This window comes from Neolamprologus brichardi, chromosome 16 (genome assembly GCF_056152115.1).
Source record: "Neolamprologus brichardi isolate AB-2024 chromosome 16, ASM5615211v1, whole genome shotgun sequence".
Lineage (NCBI taxonomy): Eukaryota > Metazoa > Chordata > Actinopteri > Cichliformes > Cichlidae > Neolamprologus > Neolamprologus brichardi.
Window position 1 is genome coordinate 18,582,612 of NC_142119.1, and position 13,432 is coordinate 18,596,043.

A 13,432-nucleotide genomic window follows, 5' to 3' on the forward strand; every position below is an offset into this window, starting at 1 on the left:
GGTTCATGTGTTTGTATACTTTCTCAAAAATGCTAATCCTAAATGTCCTGTCACCGTTAAAGCCTCGGTCCTCAAACAATCACTGTGGAGGGGGAAAAAACTATTACGGGGTACAACTTTGAGATTTAAAAAAGGCACGAAGATCTTGGCAGTGCATTTCTGCCACATTTGAATTCATAATGTTTGCCTGTAACTTCATGCTAATGATCAAAGTTGGGGGTGGGGGGGTGGGATTCTCCTGAGTGCAAGTTATGAAGATGAGATGAGGAGAGAGAGGGGGAAAGGGAGAGGGAGAGAGAAACTGCTTTGCTGCCCTGCTTTGAACACTTTTACACTTTCCAACAAGCTTTGTTTTTTAATTGGCTGAAATTAATCTTAGGGATGTAGATGCCTGATTTGCATTCATTAAAACCCAACCAAAAGAAGTCATGCTTAATTCCAATCAAATTTGCTTAATTATGCATGGCGAGATATTCCCAAATGAGCTGTGGATTTTTGTTAGACCCTTTTTTTTTGGTTTCCTATAGCAAATAAAATGTAATGAAGCTGTCTTTTTGTGTTTTACTGAATGTTGAGGAGCGTGTGAGGAGCACCTTGAGCCCGAGCTAGAAAACAATATTACTGCTAAAGTAATTATAAGAATCTGCATTTTTCATTGTTAATTGTGGATGTCAGCGTCATTAATTTTAATTTACGACAGGCAATAAAATTAAGAATACTTTGTGCTGATGTTTTAAATCATGCCTGTGAAAGGGACACATAATGCAACTTAAATCTCAAGTAGATATTGATTGGGGTGGATGGTCTTTTCTATGAATCTTAAATAGGCAGATGCTGGGAATCTGCTTGAGACTTCACTTTTACGAGTTAACTCCGGCACCAGATAGCATGAGTGCAATACAATTAAAGTGTCAGTTTAGGCACACACACTTATGCGCACATTCACACACACTTAATCAGCTAACCGCCTGTCGAACCCTCATAAAGGAGTGAATGTAACAACGTGGTCTTAACATGAACTTCTCGAAATAGAACTCCACCGCGCTACCTTTTCTTTAATCCAGCAGTCGTATTAATGCAACTGTTGGACAATCTCTGACTGTTTGTACAGACGGATTGAAAGCAGGGAGAAGGAGTTCGAGGTGTGGTACTATACTGTGCGGGGTCTATGGGGGATGACATTATGTGTTTCTGCTCCAACACTTGATTTATAGCTTCATTTGGGCCGTGCTTGTACGAAAAACATCCTGCTGCTGCAGGAGCTTTAGTGCATTGTAGTCTGAAAACAAAGGAAGAATAAAATTGATCTTTCTGGACACACACAAAATCAATGAATGGCTATTTCCTGTTCCGTGGCATGTTAGTCCAACTGACTTGCTCAATCCTTGAACTTTCCTTGTGTCCTCATCGCGAGAGAGGAAAGGTCTTCAGAGTTCAGTGGAAACATAAGATGATGTCATTTCAAATTGGCCTTGGATTGGAGAGTTTTTTGTTTTTACCTCTCTACAGCCGCCCTAAAGAGAAAATATCGAAAGCTTAGCGTATCTTTTAAAGTTCAAGGTAGACAGAGTTTTTGGTTTTTAAAGAGTTAAATAACACTCATGTTGCCATCACAACCACAAAGGAAAAACATAATAAAAATCTTGAAATGTGTGGGCTCTTTTTTTTAAATTCCACATGTTTACCTATTGTTCTAGAGGATGTGTTTGTACCTGTTGCACAATGCTTTCTGTTCTCCAACAAGGTGATTGTGTTTCCAACACAAAAAGACTCTACAGTGATGTTCAATTGTTCTCTTTGAGGTTGGCTGTTAGCCAGCAGCTCCTTCATGACACATGGAGCTGGTACTATCAGCTCCCCTCTCCTCTTCCTGCCTGCTTTCCTGCCGGTGACTGAGGCAAGTCACTCTAATGCAACAATGATGGTGATTTCACTCTGCTTATCGAAGCGAGTAAGTACTTAAGCAGCTGCTTGTACTTTGATCCAATTTACTTCCTGAATGTGTGCTTCCTCATGCACAGTAAACAGGCCTGCCTAAGTTGTCATTAGTTCAAAGCCAAGGTAAATAGTTCACATGATTATTGTTTGCTCTTTTTTGCTCTCCTTTGTACAGTAACTCTGTTAGCAGAAGTGAGCTAACGTGAGCCCTCTAAATATGGGGGATAATTCAGGTATCGGTTTTTATCTTGCAGCATTGCCTCTAATTCAATACTGCCGGCGGAACTCTGGAGGTTGAATGGGAAAGCCATAAGCTGAATACCGCAACCTTTAACATCATTGTGTGCTTGAATCATCCCCAAGGACAGGACAGATAAAAGATGATCAGTAAGAAAATTGATAGCACTGATTTAATAAACATCCTCAAAATGATCTCTGTGACCTGCGGGGAGTGCGGCAGTCACTCGTACTTCGCCTGGGTTAAAGAATCAAGTGCGATGATTCATTTGAGTGACTGAGGTAGTTGAGTTTGATGGATCATTCCTAAAAGCATCATTGCTAATCTTCAGCTCCTCTTTTTTAGGTTATTCACAGATCAGTGAGTTTTCCGGCTAATCCTGGACCTGACGCTGCTCTTGTCTGTGTACATGGTATTCATCATACTCTGACAGGGAGAGTCCTTCAGACGACAAATAACCTTCAGAGAGAGGAGGCAGGCAAGCAGTAGGTGTGCAGTTATTTTGGATACATTTCACAGTGGAGTAGGAAAGCTGCATGGGGAGATGTATGGTGTCCTTGTTGGGTGCGAAGAGATGGACCCCTCTCCGTTTCCTAGCATAATCATTCTGAGCCTCAGCCATGCCTTCGACAACTCAATCAGACAGCCCTCTACCTGTAAAGTGGCTGGGTTGATTTGATTGCCATTTTTATTGGATCCTGGTCACATAAATCAAACCAATGGGGACGGCTGTACAGACGTGACCACTCGTCATTCGCTAGTAGCCTTGGAAACATTGTTTCGGGGACCGCGTGGCTGTCATCGGAGGTAAATCAGGGTTCTGAAGTTTCTTTCCTCCAACACAGGAGCATGGAGTTAAATCATCTTGAAAATTGATGTCACTGTGCCCAAGTGTTTTCACCTATCCCTTAGATAGAGTCCCATCAAGTGGTGACAATGTCAGCACTTTCACCTTTCTCGCACAAAAAAAAAAAAAAAAAAAAAAGGATGTTTCCTGTCCTCGGGCCTACGGGCCTGCTGTGGCTGATAAGAACCCTTAAAGTTTTCACCGTTTTAATCATAGGTTTTTGTCCGTTTATTAAAGACGTAGCTTTAAAACAAAGATGTCTGCAAGGCACTCAGACCAGCTAAATCACTCTATTTGTAATGTATCCTGTGTTATATGAAGTAGGCCGCTGTTTCAAGAGGTAAACTCAGAGACCTTGTCTTTAAAAGTTAATACATTGTTCATCGCTAAGCACTGTCTGGTGAGCATTTTGATTCAGTGCGAAATGATTAAGTCTAACATGTCCACCAGCGCTTACAGTGGGAACATATTAGATTAAATACAGGTAGCTAATTTCCTCCTCTGCATGGGTGAGTGGGAGTATGAATGAAAGTGATGTAAAATTAATTTAGACCTCTAAAATTTTGATCACGCCGCGGCTATTTTGGTTCTCATGATGACAAGTAATAGGACGTTGTTGCTTTCTAACCTCACAATATTACCATGTTTGCCTATAGGGCTTTCAGGATCAATTTCATTCAGCATAAATATCACTTGATCTGTAAAACAAATTAGAAATAATAAAAGCCATAAAAATGCACCCAAGCTCTATTGAGATGTCCCTCCTAGCCATGTGTCAAGACTGAAGACATTAATGATACACGGAGGAGAGAAAATTACCATCTAGGATACGTCCAAACCAGTAAACTGGTAAACAAGCTGGCCGTTAGGAGTGGGGATGATTTGAATCAACAAGGGTGAACAGATATGGATACTCGGCGCATTAGTGTTAATAGGAATAGATTATGGAGGGATTTCGTGGAGTGACCTTCAGTGCACTAATTGAAATAGTATTCCGAGTCAGCAGTGGAGTAATCAACTTAAACACAGAATCATAAATCATCATGAATAGCGCTGTCACAACCAAGCCATTAGCCTCATGTTTTTTCCCCAGCAACCTCATGAAAATATCTGCCACACCGATCCGTAGGTTAATAGGAACAGAAATGGCATTTAGAGTCTATTTGGATCAAATGTACTGAGAGCTTGAAAGTAGAACTTTGCTAATTTGCAGGTAATGTGAATTGATGTAGTAAGGCTTGAAGATAGTTCAGACGACGAGTCAACACGATAACAACGTAAGGGGAAAACTCGTCTGCGGAAAAAAACGCAAGAACTCGATAAAGCCTTTTCCCCAACTCTAGTCCTCTCCGTACGTGACCGAGGGAGCCAGCGGTGACTAGATATGTTATCAGGCGGGGGTTAGGTAATCGTGCTGGCTGTGTGTGACCTTTGTCTTCTCGTATTAATTATGTCTGACTGAAACACAATAAATTGCAGGACCTTGCAGCTACACTTGCTCTCTCGAAGGATCTGCAGAGAGCGACTTGGGCAATCATTGCGCAATTCACAGCAAAACAAAATGACTGAGTGTAACGCTGCAGGTTTTTCAGAAGCTACTCTTTGATCTAATCCACATTATTCTAGTTTATTAAGATTATCGCTTAATGCCATATTTCAAGTATTGATACACAGTGCTTTGTCAAAGTTTACAACATCTATATTAACATCAACAAGTGTTCTCGCAGTAAATAGCTTTTTAATTGCAACTAAAGTGAACGAATTAGATACTAAACAGTCGCTTAGCGTCAGTAAAACGTCTTTCACACAACAATACCCAGCAAACTTGTCAGAAATGCTGATAAGAGGGCCGATCCTGAGCGCTTACACTGCATTAATCAAATAGCAGGTCTAATTAAAAGCGCTTTAAACAAAGCTTTTTTTCTAAATGTTGCTCAGGTATGGCAATAATTTTTGATCAGCCAAGCCTGGAAGACAAATAATTAGAACTGCCACAGCGGCCTGATGAGTGATGTCAGCATCTCCGAGTGACCTTCCCCTGCTAATTAATTTTCATTCCAGGGAAAAAAGACCCCGTTGTTGCACATTATTAATTGAGTTCATGAAAAGATGCACCTGATTAATTTTTGTTGATAATACTTGTCATTCTGGCCGCCGTTCGTAATCATTTTATGGGTTTTCATCTTAGTGTTTTTCAAAGTTGATCTAAGTCATCTTTACTGGAGATTAATTTGTCCAAAGTAGAGCTGCCCTGTCCCAAAAGACAGCAGGGCCTCAGTGCGTCTCACTTAGATGCCTAGCAAGCACATGCATTTGTTTATTTTTAATTCCCTATACTAAAAATCATTGTAAAAGTAAAAACAGCTAATCTTATTTTTCTGTATTTACTCTATTAACAGCCATCGTCTATGAAGACAGTTATTCACATTTACTGCCCTTAACAAAAACTGCATCCTCACCAGTCTGCACCTTTACAAATGGATGGCTGTCAGCTGAATATTTTATATTATCTGCATTTTTTTCCATTAAAGATTCTGGGAATTACAGTATTATAAGCCATGAAAATTAACCGGAAGACAACAGATATATTAACCTTTTTCAGAGCTTCAGGAAAAGATGCACATTTTAACACCTTAACTTGCGAACACGTAAAGTGTGTTTAATGTGGTACTTACAGTGTTGCTTACTATAGGTGAAGTCTTAAAGATTTTATTTTATCTGATAGAAGTGCTGTATTTTGACATCTCAAAAAATCCTAAACACTACAAAATCAAAGCATGCTCTCCCTTTTACACATAAATTTATATGCATATGCTGTAAGCTTTGCTTTCGCTGTATTTTTGCACTAATATATGTAGATTTCTTTTATATATTGGGATAACAATCACAAGCATGTCCATCCTAGGAAACAGTAAAGACAAAAAGAAGAAAAACAGCAGGGAAAATGGAATGGCTGCATATAAATGAATGACTTTCCATTAACACATGCAAAGATTGTCCATGATCCAATCTACATTTACATTCAGACCAAATCAGTAGCCACTATGATTAAAGAGCTGGAAGTCTTTAGGTTGTAAATCATTACGGTAGGGAGAACGTGACACGATAATTTGGTTTCTGTCATAATTACAATTCTATAGTAAATTTACCAATACCGTAATAATCTACCGTAGTTGTCCCTTTATCATGCCAGTGCAATGAAAAAACTACCATTAACTGCTCAACAATCATTTTGGCTGTTATCACCGTCTATAACTTTAATGCTCAGAAACCTTCCCTCAGCCCCAAATTCTGATGTTCTGAAGGAGCTGATAGTGTCACTGCTGGCAGTGGAAAAAGAAACATCCAATAAAGCATCATGAGTTACAAGGATGGATTAACAGAACTTTGACACGGTCTCAACAAAAGTGTTATATATTTTAGCAACTCTTAGAGTATATATAACAACTTTATTGTTAGAATGTTTCAGCTTTTTGCCCTTATCAAGGTCACTTTGACAGAAAAGTAAAACGAACGTATCTCATGATGGTCGAACCCAGCTCAAGTCAACTATCAGTGAGTGAACAATCCAATGCTTGGTAAATCCAGTGACAGAAAGAACCTACATCGTGGGTGACCCTGCCTAAAAACTGAATCATTTTAGATTTATAATATTCAGTAGCTAGGATCAAGTTTGGCAGTCAGTGTTCCAACTCTTTAGATTAGTGAATGTGGTCATAAGCTCCACTTTTATCTAGTATACGTGCAACACGGTAGACGAAGGACGTTTTTTGTCTGGACTGTTTTCCAACAAGGAGTGGTCACTGCAAAACAGGGCGTTGGGTTAAAGGCAACATCATTGATTTCAGCCAATCATTTTTAATGGTTGAGTAAAATCCAGCGTAAATAAAGAGCACCCCACGCCAAATTTTCTAATATGTGGATCCACTTAATTCTTTATGTTGGTTGGTCACATTAGTACCAGCAACTACAGTGGGGCAAAAAAGTATTTAGTCAGCCACCGATTGTGCAAGTTCCCCCACTTAAAATGATGACAGAGGTCAGTAATTTGCACCAGAGGTACACTTCAACTGTGAGAGACAGAATGTGAAAAAAAAATCCATGAATTCACATGGTAGGATTTGTAAAGAATTTATTCGTAAATCAGGGTGGAAAATAAGTATTTGGTCAATAACAAAAATACAACTCAATACTTTGTAACATAACCTTTGTTGGCAATAACAGAGGTCAAACGTTTACTATAGGTCTTTACCAGGTTTGCACACACAGTAGCTGGTATTTTGGCCCATTCCTCCATGCAGATCTTCTCAAGAGCAGTGATGTTTTGGGGCTGTCGCCGAGCAACACGGACTTTCAACTCCCGCCACAGATTTTCTATGGGGTTGAGGTCTGGAGACTGGCTAGGCCACTCCAGGACTTTCAAATGCTTCTTACGGAGCCACTCCTTTGTTGCCCGGGCGGTGTGTTTTGGATCATTGTCATGTTGGAAGACCCAGCCTCGTTTCATCTTCAAAGTTCCCACTGATGGAAGGAGGTTTTGGCTCAAAATCTCACGATACTTGGCCCCATTCATTCTGTCCTTAACACGGATCAGTCGTCCTGTCCCCTTGGCAGAAAAACAGCCCCATAGCATGATGTTTCCACCCCCATGCTTCACAGTAGGTATGGTGTTCTTGGGATGCAACTCAGTATTCTTCTTCCTCCAAACACGACGAGTTGAGTTTATACCAAAAAGTTCTACTTTGGTTTCATCTGACCACATGACATTCTCCCAATCCTCTGCTGTATCATCCATGTGCTCTCTGGCAAACTTCAGACGGGCCTGGACATGCACTGGCTTCAGCAGCGGAACACGTCTGGCACTGCGGGATTTGATTCCCTGCCGTTGTAGTGTGTTACTGATGGTGACCTTTGTTACTTTGGTCCCAGCTCTCTGCAGGTCATTCACCAGGTCCCCCTGTGTGGTTCTGGGATCTTTGCTCACCGTTCTCATGATCATTTTGACCCCACGGGATGAGATCTTGCGTGGAGCCCCAGATCGAGGGAGATTATCAGTGGTCTTGTATGTCTTCCATTTTCTGATGATTGCTCCCACAGTTGATTTTTTCACACCAAGCTGCTTGCCTATTGTAGATTCACTCTTCCCAGTCTGGTGCAGGTCTACAATTCTTTTCCTGGTGTCCTTCGAAAGCTCTTTGGTCTTGGCCATGGCGGAGTTTGGAGTCTGACTGGTTGAGGCTGTGGACAGGTGTCTTTTATACAGATGATGAGGTCAAACAGGTGCCATTCATACAGGTAACGAGTGGGGGACAGAAAAGCTTCTTACAGAAGACGTTACAGGTCTGTGAGAGCCAGGGATTTTCCTTGTTTGAGGTGACCAAATACTTATTTTCCACCCTGATTTACGAATAAATTCTTTACAAATCCTACCATGTGAATTCATGGATTTTTTTTTCACATTCTGTCTCTCACAGTTGAAGTGTACCTCTGGTGCAAATTACTGACCTCTGTCATCATTTTAAGTGGGGGAACTTGCACAATCGGTGGCTGACTAAATACTTTTTTGCCCCACTGTATATCAGATGCCAAAAACTGAGCAACTGGCACCGTAACGTTATTGAAACTGTAGTGCAAATATGCCTTAAATGAATGAACGTGGAACTCACTTGGTCCTTTCTATTGCGAAGTAACATGTTTTTGAAACTTGGAAGTGTGCTGGTAAAAAACCTTAAGTCATTTGTTTGTTGGTGCAGCAGGTGCTCATATTTGAATTAGCCTGTGCTGACGTATTAATAGTTAAACTGGCTACCTAGCTAGGATGTTTAATTCCTTACCAGTTGAAGGCTCATGCCATTTAATCAAACTTTTCCAAATGAACAGAATTTGTTCAAGGAATCATATTTGACCATATAGAACATATAAACTGTATTTGCCACCAGAAAGAGTTAAAAGACTAGTTTAAGTAACACCTAAATATTTGCATTTGTATTTGGATTATTGTTTTCAGTTTCCTGAGTTTTAAACAATATACTATGAGAGGCAGTGCCTTCATCTCATCCTCCAATAGATGCTCCTACTTTACTTTTAAGTTGAGGTTTTTGATAAAGCATATGGGTAGGGCTGGATGAAGAGAACCCAAACCATCCCACAGGTATTCTGCTGAAGGTTTAGGCTGCCAGGGGGAGCTTGCATGATGTGCTGAGCACTTCTCCTCGACGCCCCACTTTTCACTACAGATTTGTTTGTTGCTACTGCTGCATGTCTTTAACTTGACTTATTTTCCCAAAACGTATGTTTTGTTCTGTCGAGGTTCAAGGTTTTTTCCTGTGTTCTCTTCCCCTCACCACCAAAAAGGCTGCTCACCCCGATCCTTGTTCTCTCTGTGCTTTCTTCCTGGTGACTACAATGGAAATGATATTTAGATCAAGTCTTATAAGTAACAACTGAGCTCCAAACAGATCATTTACAACAGTAAAATAATCTTTATATATTTATATTTAATGAGTAATAATAATATAAATAATCTGTGACCATTCTCCTGTAGTGAGTTGTTTTTTTTAAACTTTAGTAACATCTACTGTAATAGATTACTTTGCAGTGTTTTAATATTTTAGCGATTTTTTTTTTTTGTGATTTTTAAAATTATTTAAAATTTTAGTTATTAGAATTGTGTATTCAGTGGGATCATCTTTATAAGTTGTTGGTGCTAAGCTTCTACTGCACCACTGCAGTGTGTCCCCCTGGGCTACGTTTAGCTGTAGTACTGTGGTGCTAACATGAAAAGTAAAAAACAGGGTCAAGCTGGCCAGTTAGCAGATGGGCTCATTTACTAATGATTCTATGCATGAGGAGAAATAAACGTAATTTGTCATGTTTCTACTTAAATAAAACGCTGAAATATGCATTGCAGGTTGTTTTTTTTCTTCAATCTTCTTCTTCTTAATGGAAAAAACCTTTACAGCCACAAAAGCCTGCTATTGTTTGATAAGCTGCAAATGTAGAGTGGTGTCTGAAACTCCATTTAGAGTTAATAATACCCAAACCATTCTTGTTAATGAAAAACTGTAATTTATCTGACGAGGCTCCGAGTCATCTTTGAAATGCAAGATGTCACCGAGCTGGGAGAAATGCAGTTTTTAATGGATACATCGACGCTGCCGCAGTATTGTTCATGACAGTCGAAAATGATGCAAATACAGTTACACGTCATTGTTGGGAAACTATTAATAGATTTGTAATTACGGTTGGTAAATTGTTGATTATTTTTTTCCTCTGTGGTATTTGATATGCTCAGCACAAAGAAGAGATGAATTAAGACTAATAAACAGGTCTCACGATTCTGTCTCTAATTGGAGGATCATTATATCTCTTCCAGAGAGATGCCCACAGCTAAAGCCTTTAACGGCACTATTTCAAACAGGACACAAAGGCCTTAATGAATACTCCTGTGACTTCACAGTGTCTTTCACAAAGGGACACGCATACTGTATGCTGTTTTTATCTTATACAAAGTTTCCTGTAATTGTTGGATTGAGGTGCTAGATCAACCCCGCTTCCCTTGGAAATAACAATAATTACACTGAGGTCATATCTTAGGTTAAAGAGCTAATTGATCCTTTAAAAACATGCGAGAGACTTAAGATAGCAGTGGAATGACACTACATTTTCTTCTGTATGAAACCTGCACCTGCTCGCTCTGTGTGTCTAAATGTGATGGATTCTGGAAAAATATAACCAATATTGTTGTAGTGCAGAGTTAACTGTTTTACATTGTCCTAACATGCATACTTATGCATTACCATTACAATACAATAATGAAAATACATAGAGAAAATGTAATGCATGCTCAGGGAATGTGTTTAAATCTCTGGGTGCCATTTGCTCCCATCAGTGTAGCTGATAGAGTCATTAGAGAGCTGCTGCAGCTCGGCTCTGGGGTCTCTCTCCTGTAAATGGCTCTGTTGGATGGGTGAACAACCTTCACATGGTTCCGTGGCCTCAGAGCACTTCACTAAAGCTAATAGGTCATAGCTGTAGAGATGGGTGACAAAAGCATGAGAGTTAACAACGGATAATGTGAGAATGGATTGCATTTATCTGGCGCTTTTCTCTGTTTCACAATTCAGTGTTTTACATTGCATCGAGCGAGCTTTAAGTGTAAGTCACGTTGTTTTTTTCCTCTGACTGCAATGACAGCAAGGTTTGGGAGTTTTGACATTACACATATGACCTCCATGCTAATGGAGGAGCTTCTTCTTTATCTATTAGTGACTAACGTGATCACCCTTGGACGGCTGAAAAACCAAAAGTGCTGAAATCGTCTAAATGATGAGCTGAAGGATCTGTGGGTTTTTGCATATCACACCTCCTCTATGGCTTTAAGAAAAAGGGTGAAAGAGGTCAGCTCAATATGCATATAATTTGGGGTTACATTTGAAGTTTAGGTTTTAAGCTTCTTGATGAAAGACAGCTATGAATAAATGTAATCTTTTCTCTCACATTTGGTCATTTGCTGAGAGGTTGGAAAAAAGCCTTTGTGCGCTCTTTGGCTAATAATATTCCTTATTGCCATTCCTTTACATTCATTGTCCTGCTGAAACACCCTGTTTAAATGAAAATAGTCAAACATGATTAAAATTACTGATCTACGTTATCCAACTAAATAAAAATCAATATTGTTACTGTCACATTTTATGCACTTGGTTTGTCACGGATGGATGAACAGAAAAGTTTAGGCCACACGAGGAGGAACTTATTTGTTGAGCAAGGAAAAAAACAACAAGACGAGGGCAGACTGTCAAAGGATCGAAAGCCATTCATCTGCTCACCTGTTCAAGGTGTGCTTGGTTGATGTCCTCCTCTTTGGTGGGAAACATATGTCCACAGCAGCTGTGCCACCATGAATAGGCGGTGACTGTGTGCTAGCTAACTGCATTCCTGGGAATCAGGCCAAGTCTGAGTGGAGTAAGCTGTCCCATTTTGGATGCGAACATTCCACCTGATTTACACATCTCTTTTCCTACAAAACTAGCAACCATCTACACAAGCCAGGACAGCATCTGACCAAAAATAGTGAATTGTGTGACATTTCTTCGTGCAAATAGATATAACATTAAGAAATTACAAAAACACCTTCATCAATTTAATGAAACAAGCAGAAAGAGTAACACTTTTTTTTAAATGGATCTACTACTACCACATCTAGTACTACAACTTTTACTAGACGGTAATGGAAACATTTACATGTGAAAGAAACCCCAGCTGGGACATGATGTGTTTGGTGACTTAGAAGATGCGCTACCAATATAGGTAAACTTATTTCTGTTGTCACTAGCAGCAAATCCTAGTAACTGATTTCAATGTGTGTATTTAGCAAAGTTTTTGACCGTTTACTTGTGTTGTCTTTGCATGCTTTTTAAGTTGCAGTACATTCTTAGATGAAAAGCTATTAGAAGTGCTTTGAACATCTGTGTTAGTGAATCTTGGCAGTGAAACTGCAATGATACACAATACTGTTTTGATATAGATGGAAGGGGTGCAACAATACTCGTATCGATATTGAACCGTTCGATACAGTGCTTTCGGTTCGGTATGCATATGTATCGAACAATACATTTATTTATTTTATCAACTTTTCTTCTGACAATGCTGTCTGTGTTGAGCGCTCATTGAATCTGAGTTTGACTACTCCACCTAGGCTACGCAAGCTAGCAAGACAGAAGCTAAGCTCGTTGTAACATGGCAACTGCCTCAACGCTACCCGAAATTGAACCTCCCTCACCCTCATTCAGATCTGGCGTTTGGAACTATCTTGGTTTTCTTGTGAAGCATGACCCTGATGGTAAGCGCGTCATGGACAAAAGTAAAACAGTATGTCGGATGTGCCACGTAATGATCAATTGGTGGAAACTAGTGCGTTAGCGCAGTTAGCTTGATAACGTGTTGATGCCGTCCAGCCCCGCGCACGGGGCGATCTGCGGTAACTCGTTAACGGAGATTTGCCGCGTTATGGCTTTAATGTCATTTTAACGAGATTAACGCTGACAGCACTAGTGGGAACACAATGAATATGACTGCATATACACCGACATCATCCTAGTGCAAAGACAAGCACTAGGATGCTTGTCTTTGCCTTCGTTGTTGCCTTCGTTGTTGCCCTCCTGGCTCTCGCAGCAGGTTTCTTCCTGGTAGACCGGGTCCGCTCTCGGATCAGGTCTTCTCTCCCGATGTCCACCAGGGGTGACTGTAGCTCAGGTGGTAGAGCAGGTCATCTACTGATCGGAAGGTTGGTGGTTCGATTCCTGGCTTCGCCTAGTCTGCATGCCAAATATCCTTGGGCAAGATACTAACCCCAAATTGCTCTCCGATGCGTCCATCGGAGTATGAATGTGTGTGAATGTTAGCTAGAG